This window comes from Hyla sarda, chromosome 5 (genome assembly GCF_029499605.1).
Source record: "Hyla sarda isolate aHylSar1 chromosome 5, aHylSar1.hap1, whole genome shotgun sequence".
NCBI classification, from domain to species: Eukaryota; Metazoa; Chordata; class Amphibia; order Anura; family Hylidae; genus Hyla; species Hyla sarda.
The window spans coordinates 362205275-362220206 of record NC_079193.1 but is presented as its reverse complement, the minus strand read 5'-3'; the positions used below and the strand labels follow the sequence as shown (position 1 = coordinate 362220206).

Genomic DNA, 14932 nt, shown 5'->3' with positions numbered 1-14932 from the left:
CATGGATGCAGACCATGTTACAAGTTTACAAGCTGCAATACAAAGAAGTCTTAGGGATTCCTGGAAAAGCTTGTGTCTTGCAAAATAGTCAACATGGATAATTCTCACGAAATCCCAAAAAGCACACAACACTAGTAACCTGTGACCCTACAGCAGTTGTACTATAAAGGATTTGGCCATCTTATGGCAGTGGGACTGGGGTCTTATGAATTACAGATAAGGTGGGTCGGAGACGCGCGCAGACATTTTGGGGGGCAGGGGCTCCGGGAAAAAAAAAAAAGGGCACTTCTAATTTTAAAAAAAAATTCTAAAACCTTACATATGTCAATACAAAACAGCTCCTGAGGTAAGGGACCTTCAGCAGTCATGTCAGCTGAATGGGACTCGCATCACCCCAAAAAGGTCCCAATCAGTGAGGGCATTATAGGGCAGGTGCATTAAAAGGACAGGGGCTCAAGCCCCCTTTTAAGTCTATGGGGGGTATTTATCAATTTTGCCTGCTGACAGTTTCTTTTTACCCTTTTTTTTTTTCACTTTGGTTTTCGTGGACATGCACCAAATTTATCATTTGGTGCAAGTTGTTAGTAATTTTGGCTCAAATGTTGAAATCAGCCGTTCACAGCGCCTTTTACACAGAACTTACCGCCACAGAGGACGCGTATTTTACCCTGTAGAGCAGCCATTTCGGGGTCCCTATTTTCTTTTGTGGGGCTTATAACCACCATGTGAAATGGATTTTATTTTTAACTTGGGTTATTGTTACTTTAGAGCAGTGGTCTTCAACCTGCGGACCTCCAGATGTTGCAAAACTACAATTGCCAGCATGCCCGGACAGCCGTTGGCTGTCCGGGCATGCTGGGAGTTGTAGTTTTGCAATATCTGGAGGTCCGCAGGTTGGAGACCACTGCTTTAGTTCTTACCTTTCCTGAACCTGTGCGGCCATGTCCAATGCTGGCTCAACGGAGGGTGAAGGTTCCTCAGAGACAACTATGTCGCAGGATAGTATTGCGCAGCCCTTTTTAATGTCGCCTTTACATTTTCTGACATTGCTAAGTGTGTTTTCCGTGTGCAAAATTTCTTGGTGGGGATTTGCGCCAAAAAAAACAGGATTTGCGCCAAAATTGTGCCAAAGATCGATTGGCGCAAACTAAAGTTAAAATCACACACAGGACCGTGTGATTTTGAGACAGTTCTAAAAATGACAGTGGAGAAGATGCGCCAAACTTTGGCGCAAAAAGACACTGCGCCAAAGTATTGCACCAAAGTTACGTGAAAAAAAAAACACATAAATCCGTTGATAAATACCCCCCTATGTGTGCACATCCCTGAGGGGGGTCATGAATGGAGTTAAAGGTGTACTCCACTGGAAAACATTTTTCTCTAAATTAACTGGCTCCAGAAAGTAAAACAGATTTGTAAATTAAATCTATTTAAAAATCTTAATCCTTCCAGTACTTATCAGCTGCTGTATGCTGCACAGGAAGTTCTTTTCTTTTAATATATGCTTTCTGTCTGACCACGGTGCTCTCTGCTGACACCTCTGTCCATGTCAGGAAATGTCCAGGGCAGGATAGGTTTTCTCCTTTTCTCCAACTCTGGACAGTTCCTAAAATGGACAGAGGTGTCAGCAGAGAGCACTGTGGTTAGACAGAAAGGAAATCCAAAAAGAAAAGAACTTCCTGTGGAGCAAATAGCACCTGATAAGTACTGGAAGAATTAAGATTTTTGAATAGAAGTAATTTACAAATTTGTATAACTTTCTGGCACCAGTTGATTTAAAAAAAATGTTTTCCAGCGGAGTACCCCTTTAAATGGACCTACATGAAGAGAGTTAAAGGACCTACACTAGATTGAATACATTCCAAAGTATAATGGGTAATGACATTTTTTTCTTCAGGGTCTACAAACCATGGTGAGTAAAAACAATCCAGGGATCATGGATAGCGTTCGAGAAAACATTAAATTCTACTAAAGTTTTGGAATGACCAACCGACCCCATTGAGGTTCCATCCTCAGCTTTTGCATCGATTCTCACAGGTTTACAAACATCCTCAAGATCTGGCCAATGTTGATTAGAAACTATTTAACTCATGGGGTCATTTTGGGACCACAAAGCTACAACTTAGACAAGTCGCAAAATACCAATGTAGGTAGCACCATGTATGGGGCCAGACAACTACACGAAACAGACCGGACTCATCGTAATTGTAGCCATAAATCAATGATAACAAGACTCTTCTTTTCGACACTTGTTTGTTGGTTTCCCATTTGGGTTGGGATTTGCCAAAGGTTTAGAGGATTATCAGAAATGACCACCCATGGAGGCCCTTGGATATACGAGGACATAAGCATGGTCACCGCCTCTGACCAGAAGAGACTGTAGATAGATAAGGAGCATGTCCCCACATAGCTTTACTAGGATGGCTATCTTTCTTGATAAGATTGTAGTGTGTACAGGGTTGTACTTAAGAGTAACCTTGTTAGCACTCATCCTCTCTGCTGATATCCCCAGAGGGTCGTATGTTATAGGGCAATGATGGACATTCTTGGGATTTCCAGCTGTCTCAGAACGGCAAGTCTTAGGAATTCCTGGAAAACTTGGGTCTTACAAAATAGGCGACATGTATAATTCTCACGCAATCCCAAAAAGCACACAACATTAGTAACCTGTGACCCTACAGCAGTTGTACCATAAATTCTTTGACCATCTTATGGGGGTGGGAATGTGGTCAAAGTGAGAGTTATCTATAACTAGATGGATTGTTCTATGAATTAGAGATGGGCTGGGTCATGAATGTGTGATCATTGGAGGTTGTCCTGGGTTCTCCAAAGACTCCCATTCATTAGAAAAAAAAAAGGGGTCACAGCAGAACCAGATACAGCGCCATCTTCACCCGTGAGGTTATGTTGGGTACTGCATTTTAAGCGCAACTCAGAGTTATGCACTTTAGTGAGGCTTAACTGCAGTACCAGACATGGGTATGCATGTCATGGGGCACAACATGCACAAGCAGTTGGGTGTGGAATTTACCCCAGGGTCATAGGTGGCAGATCCTAGGGGTCCATTACTTGCTATAGAGCTCCCTTTCTTCTCTATTCATACCAAAGTTTTTAACCTAAATTGTGAAATAATTAAGCAACATGACCTCTTTATCTTCATCAACAACTCTTCATCTCGAAATGCTTAAAGGGGTACTCCGGCGCTCAGACATCCTATCCCCTATCCAGCGGCAAGACCCCCGTGATCTTGCACACTGTACCCCGTTATAATCAGACCCCAGAGCGTGATCGCTCCGGGTCTGATTACTGTCGATCACGGGGCCGGAGCGTTGAGACGTCAAGGCTCCGCCCCATGTGACGTCACGCTCCGCCCCCCTCAATGCAAGCCTATGGGAGGGGGCATGACAGCTTTCACGCCCCTTCCCATAGGCTTGCATTGAGGGGGCGGAGCACCCTGTGATCGGCAGTAATCAGACCCGGAGCGAACACACTCTGGGGTCTGATTATAACGGGGTCCCCAGCGGTGGGACCCCCACGATCAGGCATCTTATCCCCTATCCATTGGATAGGGGATAAGATGTCTAAGCGCCGGAGTACCCCTTTAAAGGAGATATCCAGTGCTGAACAACTTATCCCCTATCTTAAGGATAGAGGATAAGTTTCAGATTGCGGCGGGTCCGACTGCTGGGGCACCCCGCGATCTCCTGTACGGAGCCCCGGCAGCCCTAGGGAAGGGGGCGTGTTGACCACCGCACGAAGCGGCGGCTGACACGCCCCCTCAATGCAACTCTATGGCAGAGCTGGAGCGCTGCCTTCGGCAATCTCCAGCTCTGCCATAGCGATGTATTGAGGGGGCATGTCGGCCGCCGCTTCATGCGGTGGTCGACACCCGTTATCTGGCCAGCGAGCCGGGGCCCCATACAGGAGATTGCGGGGTCCCCAGCGGTCGGACCCCCCCGCGGACCCCCCGCAATCTGAATTTTCAGCACTGGAGCTACCCCTTTAAAGGGGTGCTCCGTTGCCCCCCCCCCCCCCCCCCCATCATTCGGAAGATTTATATGGGGGCCTTACTTCTATATGAGGGCAGTATAGGGGCCTAACTACATTCAGGGGCAGTGTAATGGTGAATTTGTATACAGGTGAGCGGGTACTGGATTCACAGCCAAAGAATGTCTGAGCATGCTGGGAGTTGTAGTTTTGCAACCACCAGAGGCACTCTGTTTGGAAAAAACACAGAGCTACAAAGTCACAGGTTATTGAACCCTTTTGGAATTGCACATATCCCTGGATCTTTAATATAAACCTGCAGCTGCCCCCTCCCCCCCTCCCTCACCGGTTCTCATAGAGTGCTGCTGATTCGCATACCTGACCCTGAACAGGATGTGTAGGCAGCTACTGGAACAAATCTCCAAATGCAAATAAACTTCATGTTACCATCTCGTACCTGCACACTCAATTAACTAGTTTAACCTGTTTTCTTTTGGCAAAAAATTACATTAGTTCCTGAAATTGGAAAGAATGAAAAAAAAAAAAAAAAAAAAAAAAAAAAAGGTGCCCGAGCCTCAGCTATCAGTGGTACTGCACCAACAAAGCTGGAGTGTGTATCTCCCTCTGCGGCACTATAAAGCAGGTAACGCCCCCATGACCGTTCAGGTTCAGGGAAAAGCGGTTTATTACAGGGAAGAGCAGGCTTTGATGCAGGTAGGACGAGGAATGTGAATTATGTTCTTGTGTACATTGTGCATGCTGCGTATATACTGTACAGAGGAGGCAGGCCTGCTGGGAAAGGTACAGAAGTATATATTACTAGGGAAGATGTGATCGGTTCTTCATATACTCGAGTGGCATTCTCACAGGTGAATTAAAGGGGTACTCCACTGCACCAGCGTCCGGAACGTTTAGTTCAGAACCCTGGGTGTGGGGATCGTGACGACACGGCCACGCCCCTCGTGACGTCACACCCCCTCAATGCAAGTCTATGGGAGGGGGCGTGACGTCCGTCACGCCCCCTCCCATTGACTTGCATTGAGGGGGGCGTGGTGTGACGTCACGACCGCCACAGCCCGCACCCAGCATTCGGAACTAAATGTTCCGGACACTGAGGCGGTGGAGTACCCCTTTAACTCCTGTCCCTCAGATAGTGTCATGTTGAATCAAGTTCCAAAAAGATGCAATAGCACCGGCACTAACATCACTCTAAGTTTACAAAGCAGTCCCAGCAGTCGATCCACTTCGGGCACCTATCCTGTAAGCGGTGGTGCACGTAGCCAAATAGATACATATATAGGCAAAACGAAAAGAAGGACAGCGGCCGGCACTCACCAATCAGGAGACTTTATTTTCTTATGCGGTGCATAGATCAGGTAGCAGCGGGAAGGGGCAGAGGCAGGGGTCTCGCGCATGTAAGGTGCTTCCACAGGTATCGGCTTGTAGAAGTGCCTGACGTGATCTGTCCCGAGACCCCTGCCCGCTGCTACCTGATCTATGTACCGCATAAGAAAATAAAGTCTCCTGATTGGTGAGTGCCGGCCGCTGTCCTTCTTTTCATTTTGCTCATATTGAATCAAGTTGTCCCAATAGAACATCAATATAATCTATTGGGCCCAGAAGGTAACCAGAGGCATAACTAGTCTCCTCTGGGCCCCAGGGAAAATTCTAGATATCACCCCACATGACAGCACTAGTATGGTATGTGACAAACAATTGTGTGTGTGTGTGTATATATATATATATATATATATATATATATATATATATATATATAACATGTAATATGTAAGATAATTTTATGCACATAATAATAATGAACCTGAATATTATAGTTATACAAGTACAAAATAACAAACCAGTATAACAAGAGGAATATTATCACCTTACATATTACCATCAAACTGTTACTGACCAAATTCTGTATACTGAGACCAATATAACCAATAATACCAGTATACAAGGAGGAATATTATCACCATAATGTACATATTACCATCATACTGTTACTAACCAAATCCTGTATACGCCCCCTATATTACCAGTATACAAGGAGGAATGTTATCACCATACATATAACCATCATAGTGTTACTGATCAAATCCTGTATACTGAGACCAATATAACCAATAATACCAGTATACAAGGAGGAATATTATCACCATAATGTGCATATTACCATCATACTGTTACTGACCAAATCCTGTATACGCCCCTTATATTACCAGTATACAAGGAGGAATGTTATCACCATACATATCACCATCATAGTGTTACTGACCAAATCCTGTATAGCGAGACCAATATTACCAATAATACCAGTATACAAGGAGGAATATTATCACCATACATATTACCATGATACTGTTACTAACCAAATCCTGTATACTGAGACAACTAATATAGATAAATCAAGTCCTTACATATAAAAGTAATAAAGATCTGCTGGGAGCTGTAATCATTGTCTATGTAGAGGACAGGAGCTTCTTCAGGGTCCTGTACAGTACACACAATGTCCTAAAAAAGTCAAATGGAGCCGCCCTCACCTGGTGTCCAAAGGAGCAGCTGACCCTGGTGCAGGTAAAGAGCAGTACAGAACATGTAATTCCTCCCTGTACTGTAGGGGGCACTACCATACAGGAATTCAGTGCATACACTTTAGTAATACAGGAGTTTTACCAGTGAAATGCCCATTCTGATTAGTCAGATCTTCCGGCCATTGACATGTTACGCAGATCTGGACTGTCTGTAGCATTGTATGGCGAGTCTGGGTTCAAGTTACAATGGTCCAGAAAAGACCATTGTATGTTGAAACTATTGTATGTTGAGGCCACTGTAAGTTGAGGGATCACTGTATACAAGAAGAAATATTATCACCAGACAAGTTACCATCATACTGTTACTAAACAAATCCTGTATACTGACCAATATTACCAACAATACCAGTATAAATGGCACGAATAGTACATCCACACCATGACCACTACCGTTATACCACATGAATAATATAGGATAATACCATCATACTGTAAGAAAGCCACTATACACAGACCAATTTTCCCTCATACAGTGACCATACAGTGTAGTGGCAGATACCAGCTGTACACAGGCTCTGTAAACCATAAGTGACTACAATGCAGATACAAGCAGTGACTTACAGGAGGCATCTTCTCTTATCTCAGTTGTTCTCTGTCCATCATGAAGACTTCTCCTCGCGACAGCAGAATCTGCTGGACAGACATTTTAGGCTCCTCACACCAGCACCCGCTTCCCTCAATACAAACTCCCGATGTATATTATCTGCCCCAATTTAGTAGTTAGGCCCCTGTGTGTCCCCATTTAGTATATAAGTCCCTCTGTGCCCCAATATAGTAGCTCAGATCTTATTTGCCTCTTTATAGTATTAGGCTCCCTCTTTGCCTTCATATAGTAGTTAAGCCCCCACACTGCCCCCATATAATAGTTAGCCACCCCCCCCCCCCTGTGCTCCCATAAATAGTTAGGCCCCATATGTGGCAACATGGAAAAAAATAATAATACTCACCTGTCACATTGCTCCCCCCAGCTCCTCTCCTAGTCCTCTTCACCGACCTTCCCAGCAGCCACCATTCTTAAAGGGGTACTCCACCCCTAGACATCTTATCCCCTATCCAATGGATAGGGGATAAGATGTCTGATTGCAGGGGTCCTGCCGTTGCGAACTCCTGCAGCATCCCCTGTCATCTGCTGCATGGAGCAAACTTTGCTCTGTGCCTGATGATGGGCGATACAGGGGCCGGAGTATCATGATGTCACGGCCCCGCCCCCTCATGACGTCACAGTCTGCCCCCTCAATACAAGTCTATGGGAGTGGGCGTGACAGTCTAAGTTCGCTCTGTGCAGCAGATGTCTGGGGGTGCTGAAGGAGAGATTGTGGGGGTTCCCAGCGGCAGGACCCCTACAATCAGACATCTTATCCCTTATCCTTTGGATAGGGGATAAGATGTCTAGGGACGGAGTACCCCTTTAAAGACATACACACAGTTGATTTTCATTGATTTTCCCTGCAGTGGCCACTACAGGCCAAATGTAGTATTACACATTGGACTTACAAAAGAATAGAAAAACCTGTTGGATACATCACAGCGAGAAATGTTCTTACTTATCAACAGCTGGAGAGCAACAGGTTAAGCAACATTGCTCCGGTACTTTAATATTTCTTATAACATCAGTATGCCCAAAACAGTGGTCTCAAACTATGGCCCTCCAGATGTTGTGAAACTTCAACTCCCAGCATGCCAGGAGAGTCAAATGCCTGTCTGCCTTCTTCATAGGATCCACACTGTCCCTAAAAGGCAAATCAAGGCTTCTCTTTAATCTCAACTGTTACCAGTAGTCTCAAACTGTGGCCCTCCAAATGTTGCAAAACTTCAACTCCCAGCATGCCAGGAGAGTCAAAAGCCTGTCCGCCTTCTCCGTAGGATCCACACTGTCCCTAAAAGGCAAATCAAGGCTTCTCTTTCATCTTATCTGTTACCAGTAGTCTCAAACTGTGGCCCTCCAGATGTTGCAAAACTTCAACTCCCAGCATGCCAGGAGAGTCAAAAGCCTGTCAGCCTTCTCCGTAGGATCCACACTGTCCCTAAAAGGCAAATCAAGGCTTCTCTTTCATCTAATCTGTTACCAGTAGTTTCAAACTATGGCCCTCCAGATGTTGTGAAACTTCAACTCCCAGCATGCCAGAAGAGTCAAAAGCCTGTCCGCCTTCTTCGTAAGATCCACACTGTCCCAAAAAGGCAAATCAAGGCTTCTCTTTCATCTCACCTCTTACCAGTAGTCTCAAACTGTGGCACTCCAGATGTTGCAAAACTTCAACTCCCAGCATGCCAGGAGAGTCAAAAGCCTGTCTGCCTCCTCCATAGGATCCACACTGTCCCTAAAAGGCAAATCAAGGCTTCTCTTTCATCTCATCTGTTACCAGTAGTCTCAAACTGTGGCCCTCCAGATGTTGCAAAACTTCAACTCCCAGCATGCCAGGAGAGTCAAAAGCCTGTCCGCCTTCTCCGTAGGATCCACACTGTCCCTAAAAGGCAAATCAAGGCTTCTCTTTCATCTTATCTGTTACCAGTAGTCTCAAACTGTGGCCCTCCAGATTTTGCAAAACTTCAACTCCCAGCATGCCAGGAGAGTCAAAAGCCTGTCAGCCTTCTCCGTAGGATCCACACTGTCCCTAAAAGGCAAATCAAGGCTTCTCTTTCATCTAATCTGTTACCAGTAGTCTCAAACTATGGCCCTCCAGATGTTGCAAAACTTCAACTCCCAGCATGCCAGGAGAGTCAAAAGCCTGTCCGTCTTCTCCATAGGATCCACACTGTCCCTAAAAGGCAAATCAAGGCTTCTCTTTAATCTCATCTGTTACCAGTAGTCTCAAACTGTGGCCCTCCAGATGTTGCAAAACTTCAACTCCCAGCATGCCAGGAGAGTCAAAAGCCTGTCCACCTTCTCCATAGGAGCCACACTGTCCCAAAAAGCCAAATCAAGGCTTCTCTTTCATCTCATCTGTTACCAGTAGTCTCAAACTGTGGCCCTCCAGATGTTGTGAAACTTCAACTCCCAGCATGCCAGAAGAGTCAAAAGCCTGTCCGCCTTCTCCGTAAGATCCACACTGTCCCAAAAAGGCAAATCAAGGCTTCTCATTCATCACACCTCTTACCAGTAGTCTCAAACTGTGGCACTCCAGATGTTGCAAAACTTCAACTCCCAGCATGCCAGGAGAGTCAAAAGCCTGTCCACCTTCTCCATAGGAGCCACACTGTCCCAAAAAGCCAAATCAAGGCTTCTCTTTCATCTCATCTGTTACCAGTAGTCTCAAACTGTGGCCCTCCAGATGTTGTGAAACTTCAACTCCCAGCATGCCAGAAGAGTCAAAAGCCTGTCCGCCTTCTCCGTAAGATCCACAGTGTCCCAAAAAGGCAAATCAAGGCTTCTCATTCATCACACCTCTTACCAGTAGTCTCAAACTGTGGCACTCCAGATGTTGCAAAACTTCAACTCCCAGCATGCCAGGAGAGTCAAAAGCCTGTCCACCTTCTCCATAGGATCCACACCGTCCCTAAAAGGCAAATCAAGGTTTCTCTTTCATCTCATCTGTTACCAGTAGTCTCAAACTGTGGCCCTCCAGATGTTGCAAAACTTCCACTCCCAGCATGCCCGGACAGCCAACGGCTGTCCGGGCATGCTGGGAGTTGAAGTTTCGCAACATCTGGAGGGTCACAGTTTGCGACCACTGCCCTACAAGGACATATACAAAGGGGCTGTAGTCAGAATTGTTTGTCAGATGGATCTATTCTATAACACAATGTTCTCGGCGAGATGTATAGACTGTACACACGGGGACACGTTCCGAGATTTCACGTCCGCGGCTCAGCTGACATATAAACACAACTGGGATGTCTCACGTGCTTTCTGCGAACGCTCATGTCTCCGGAACATTTCGTAAGAGATCGCCTCAGGTCTGAGTGGAAGTTTCAATCTGTTCCCATACAATGTGCGTTTTATTTCTCAGCCTTAATGTATACAAAAAATATCTGACCCCATTATACAGCGCGCCGTTCCCAGTACAGAACCATCCATCGGCCGCACATCATCAGAGCTCTACAGATAATGCTTGTAAACCAATGTCGGAGTGCTTCTTTAACCTTTGGTTTCTCCGGAGATAAGCGGTGCCACACGCCATTGGAAGCCGCTTATCTCCTATAGAAGTAATATCCCTACTTAGGCTGCATTCACATCTCGTTTTTGCAATACGGTTGTCGTATCGGGTTTTTTTGTAAAAAAAAAAAAAACGCATGTCTCAAAACCAGACCGAACCGTATACAACCGTGTGCAAATGTATATACCTCTGTACAGTTTTAAACCGTATACGGTTTGAAAACGGATGTCCGGAGGCAAACGGTTTAATACAGTTGTTTGAATAAAAAAAAAACGGATACGGTTTTATGTTTGTCGTTAATTAAATAAAGTTCTTCTTGTTCTCTTTGTGGGAAGAACTTTCGGCCTGCACTGCGCATGCGTAAACTGCAAAACCGGATGGAACCGTACGCACATACGGATCAGTACGGTGCCCGTAGACCAGTGGTCTTCAACCTGTGGACCTCCAGATGCTGCAAAACTACAACTCCCAGCATGCCCGGACAGCCGTTGGTTGTCCGGGCATGCTGGGAGTTGTAGTTTTGCAACATCTGGAAGTCCGCAGGTTGGAGACCACTGCCATAGACCACCGTTTAAAAAAAAAAAAACGGGTTGTATCTGGTTTTTCACCCGGACATAAAACCGTAGTAGACGGTTTTGTGTACGGGAAAAAAAAACGGATAAAACCGTAAATGATGCAAAACGTACACAACCGGATGCTTATGTCGTCACACGGTTTTCTATGAAATGTCTATACACACGGTTTGCAATACAGTTCCATACATTTTTTTCACTGAAACCGGAAACGGGAACCGTATTGCGAAAACGAGATGTGAATGCAGCCTTCGCTAAGCCCAATGGACGATCCTATGGGAAATTTAGGAAGGAAAGATGAGGACTGAGCAATTTTTTATCTTTCGTGTGTGTATATACGGGACTGAAGTAGAAAAGATGGACCCGTCGCATGAAAATGGGGTCTCTTTTATTATTGTAATAAAATGTATAGCCGTCGGAATGTATTGCCGTCTATGAGACGGTGCGGTCCTGGCGCCGGCAGAATATGTCGGCGCCCCGCAGTGTCCGGGATGTCCGCACAGATATTCTCCATGCGCATATTCCGACGTGTGAACATAGCCTAAAGGAAGAGTGGCACAGTTGCCCATAGCAACCAATCAGGTCGCTTGTTTCATTTTTCAGAGGCCTCTTTAGAAATGAAAGTAGCGATCTGATTGGTTGCTATGGGCAACTGTTCCTCACCACAGGTTTCGATAAATCTCCCCCCCATTATTATCCTCTAGATCTGAACAAGAATGGCTCCTTACAATGACAGCAAGCAGAGATCTTGACAAAGTAAAACACAAAGGGGGAGATTTATCAAAACCTGTGTAGAGGAAGCGTGGTGCAGTTGCCCATAGCAACCAATCAGATGGCTTCTTTCATTTCTAAAGAGGCCTGTGAAAAATGAAAGAAGCGATCTGATTGGTTGCTATGGGCAACTGCACCACTCTTCCTCTGCACAGGTTTTGATAAATCTCCCCCCCCCCCCCCCCAATATCATCCTCTAGATCTGAACAAGAATGGTTCCTTACAATGACAGCAAGCAGAGATCTTGACAAAGTAAAACACAAAGGGGGAGATTTATCAAAACCTGTGTAGTGGAAGCGTGGTGCAGTTGCCCATAGCAACCAATCAGATGGCTTCTTTCATTTCTAAAGAGGCCTGTGAAAATGAAAGAAGCGATCTGATTGGTTGCTATGGGCAACTGTGCCACTCTTCCTTTAGGCCTCTTTAGAAATGAAAGTAGCGATCTGATTGGTTGCTATGGGCAACTGTTCCTCACAACAGGTTTCGATAAATCTCCCCCCCCCCCATTATTATCCTCTAGATCTGAACAAGAATGGTTCCTTACAATGACAGCAAGCAGAGATCTTGACAAAGTAAAACACAAAGGGGGAGATTTATCAAAACCTGTGTAGTGGAAGCGCGGTGCAGTTGCCCATAGCAACCAATCAGATGGCTTCTTTCATTTCTAAAGAGGCCTGTGGAAAATGAAAGAAGCAATCTGATTGGTTGCTATGGGCAACTGCACCACTCTTCCTCTGCACAGGTTTTGATAAATCTCCCCCCCCAATATCATCCTCTAGATCTGAACAAGAATGGTTCCTTACAATGACAGCAAGCAGAGATCTTGACAAAGTAAAACACAAAGGGGGAGATTTATCAAAACCTGTGTAGTGGAAGCGCGGTGCAGTTGCCCATAGCAACCAATCAGATGGCTTCTTTCATTTCTAAAGAGGCCTGTGAAAAATGAAAGAAATGATCTGATTGGTTGCTATGGGCAACTGTGCCACTCTTCCTTTAGGCCTCTTTAGAAATGAAAGTAGCGATCTGATTGGTTGCTATGGGCAACTGTTCCTCACCACAGGTTTCGATAAATCTCCCCCCCATTATTATCCTCTAGATCTGAACAAGAATGGCTCCTTACAATGACAGCAAGCAGAGATCTTGACAAAGTAAAACACAAAGGGGGAGATTTATCAAAACCTGTGTAGAGGAAGCGTGGTGCAGTTGCCCATAGCAACCAATCAGATTGCTTCTTTCATTTTCCACAGGCCTCTAAAGAGGCCTGTGGAAAATGAAAGAAGCAATTTGATTGGTTGCTATGGGCAACTGCACCACTCTTCCTCTGCACAGGTTTTGATAAATCTCCCCCCCCCAATATCATCCTCTAGATCTGAACAAGAATGGTTCCTTACAATGACAGCAAGCAGAGATCTTGACAAAGTAAAACACAAAGGGGGAGATTTATCAAAACCTGTGTAGTGGAAGCGCGGTGCAGTTGCCCATAGCAACCAATCAGATGGCTTCTTTCATTTCTAAAGAGGCCTGTGAAAAATGAAAGAAGCGATCTGATTGGTTGCTATGGGCAACTGTGCCACTCTTCCTTTAGGCTATGTTCACACGCATGGAGAATCTCTGTGCGGACATCCCGGACACTGTGGGGCGCCGACATATTCTGCCGGCGCCAGGACCGCACAGGAATGCGCTGTCTCATAGGCGGATATACATTCTGTGCACAAAGAATGAACAATGAATGACAATGTCCTTTTTTCACAGGCATTTTGAAAAACGAAAGTAGGGATCTGATTGGTTGCTATGGGCAACTGCACCACGCTTCCTCTATACAGGTTTTGGTAAATCTCCCCCAAAAGTATATTAGAAGGTTGCAAAAATGTCCATTATGTTATGTTCATTCAACAGCAGCTGAAAGTTGTTACTGTGTGTCAGTACGCTTAGAAAAAAAACATACTTTATTAAAGGGGTACTCCGGAGGAAAAGGAATGCTTTCAACTCGACTGGTGCCCGAAAGTTATACAGATTTGTAAATTACTCCTATTAAAAAAAATCTTAATCCTTCCAGTACTTATCAGCCGCTGTACTCTCCACGGGAAGTTGTGTGGTTGTTTCCAGTCTGACCACAGTGCTCTCTGCTGCCACCTCTGTCCGTGTCAGGAACTGTCCAGAGCAGCAGAGGTTTGTTATGTGGATTTGCTTCTACTCTGGACAGTTCCTGACATGGACAGAGGGCACTGTGGTCAGACTGGAAAGAACTACACAACTTCCACTGGAAGTATACAGCAGCTGATAAGTACTGGAAGGATAAAGATTTTTTAAATAGAAGTAATTTACAAATCTGTTTAACTTTCTATCACCAATTAAGTGGAAAACATTTTTTTTTTCCCTATGGAGTGCCCCTTTAAAGAACTTGTAGATACAGTGCACTGGTTCTCTGTTGTATAAGATTCATTATCCACATGCACCAACTATTACCCAGCTGAGGATTTGCTACAATTGTATCTAGATTAGTCAATCCTTTACACCAGTGGCCTCCAACCTGCGGACCTCCAGATGTTGCAAAACGACAACTCCCAGCATGCCCGGACAGCCGTTGGCTGTCCGGGCATGCTGGGAGTTGTGGTTTTGCAACATCTGGAGGTGCGCAGGTTGGAGACCACTGCTTTACACATCAGTAGCACAAATCTCTCTTCTATCCTGATAGTTTGCTACAATGTATCAGTGCAGGTATAGTGTATACAGTGGATACAGTTGTAACAAACCTTCAGCTTTAGCAAATATTAAGTCAGGATGGATTTTGAGCCCTTTATTGACAGTAAGCAGAGATCTTACTTACCTTAGGGACCCCTTCACCCCTCAAAAAGCTTCAGTTCAAACGCCATGATGCCGAGACCTGAGGAGCTCTTTCTAACCCTCAGGC

At 45.2% G+C, this 14932-nt stretch overlaps 1 long non-coding RNA gene across 1 annotated transcript in view; it reads right to left on the bottom strand.

Annotated features, from left to right (window-relative positions):
* LOC130274428 (uncharacterized) overlaps positions 1–14205 on the bottom strand; it is a 62212-nt gene extending 48007 nt beyond the window's left edge. Inside the window, exon 1 of the long non-coding RNA XR_008844372.1 lies at positions 13967–14205. This is a non-coding gene — a long non-coding RNA (uncharacterized LOC130274428). The remainder of the gene's footprint in view (positions 1–13966) is intronic.
* Between the last annotated feature and the right edge of the window lie 727 nt (positions 14206–14932).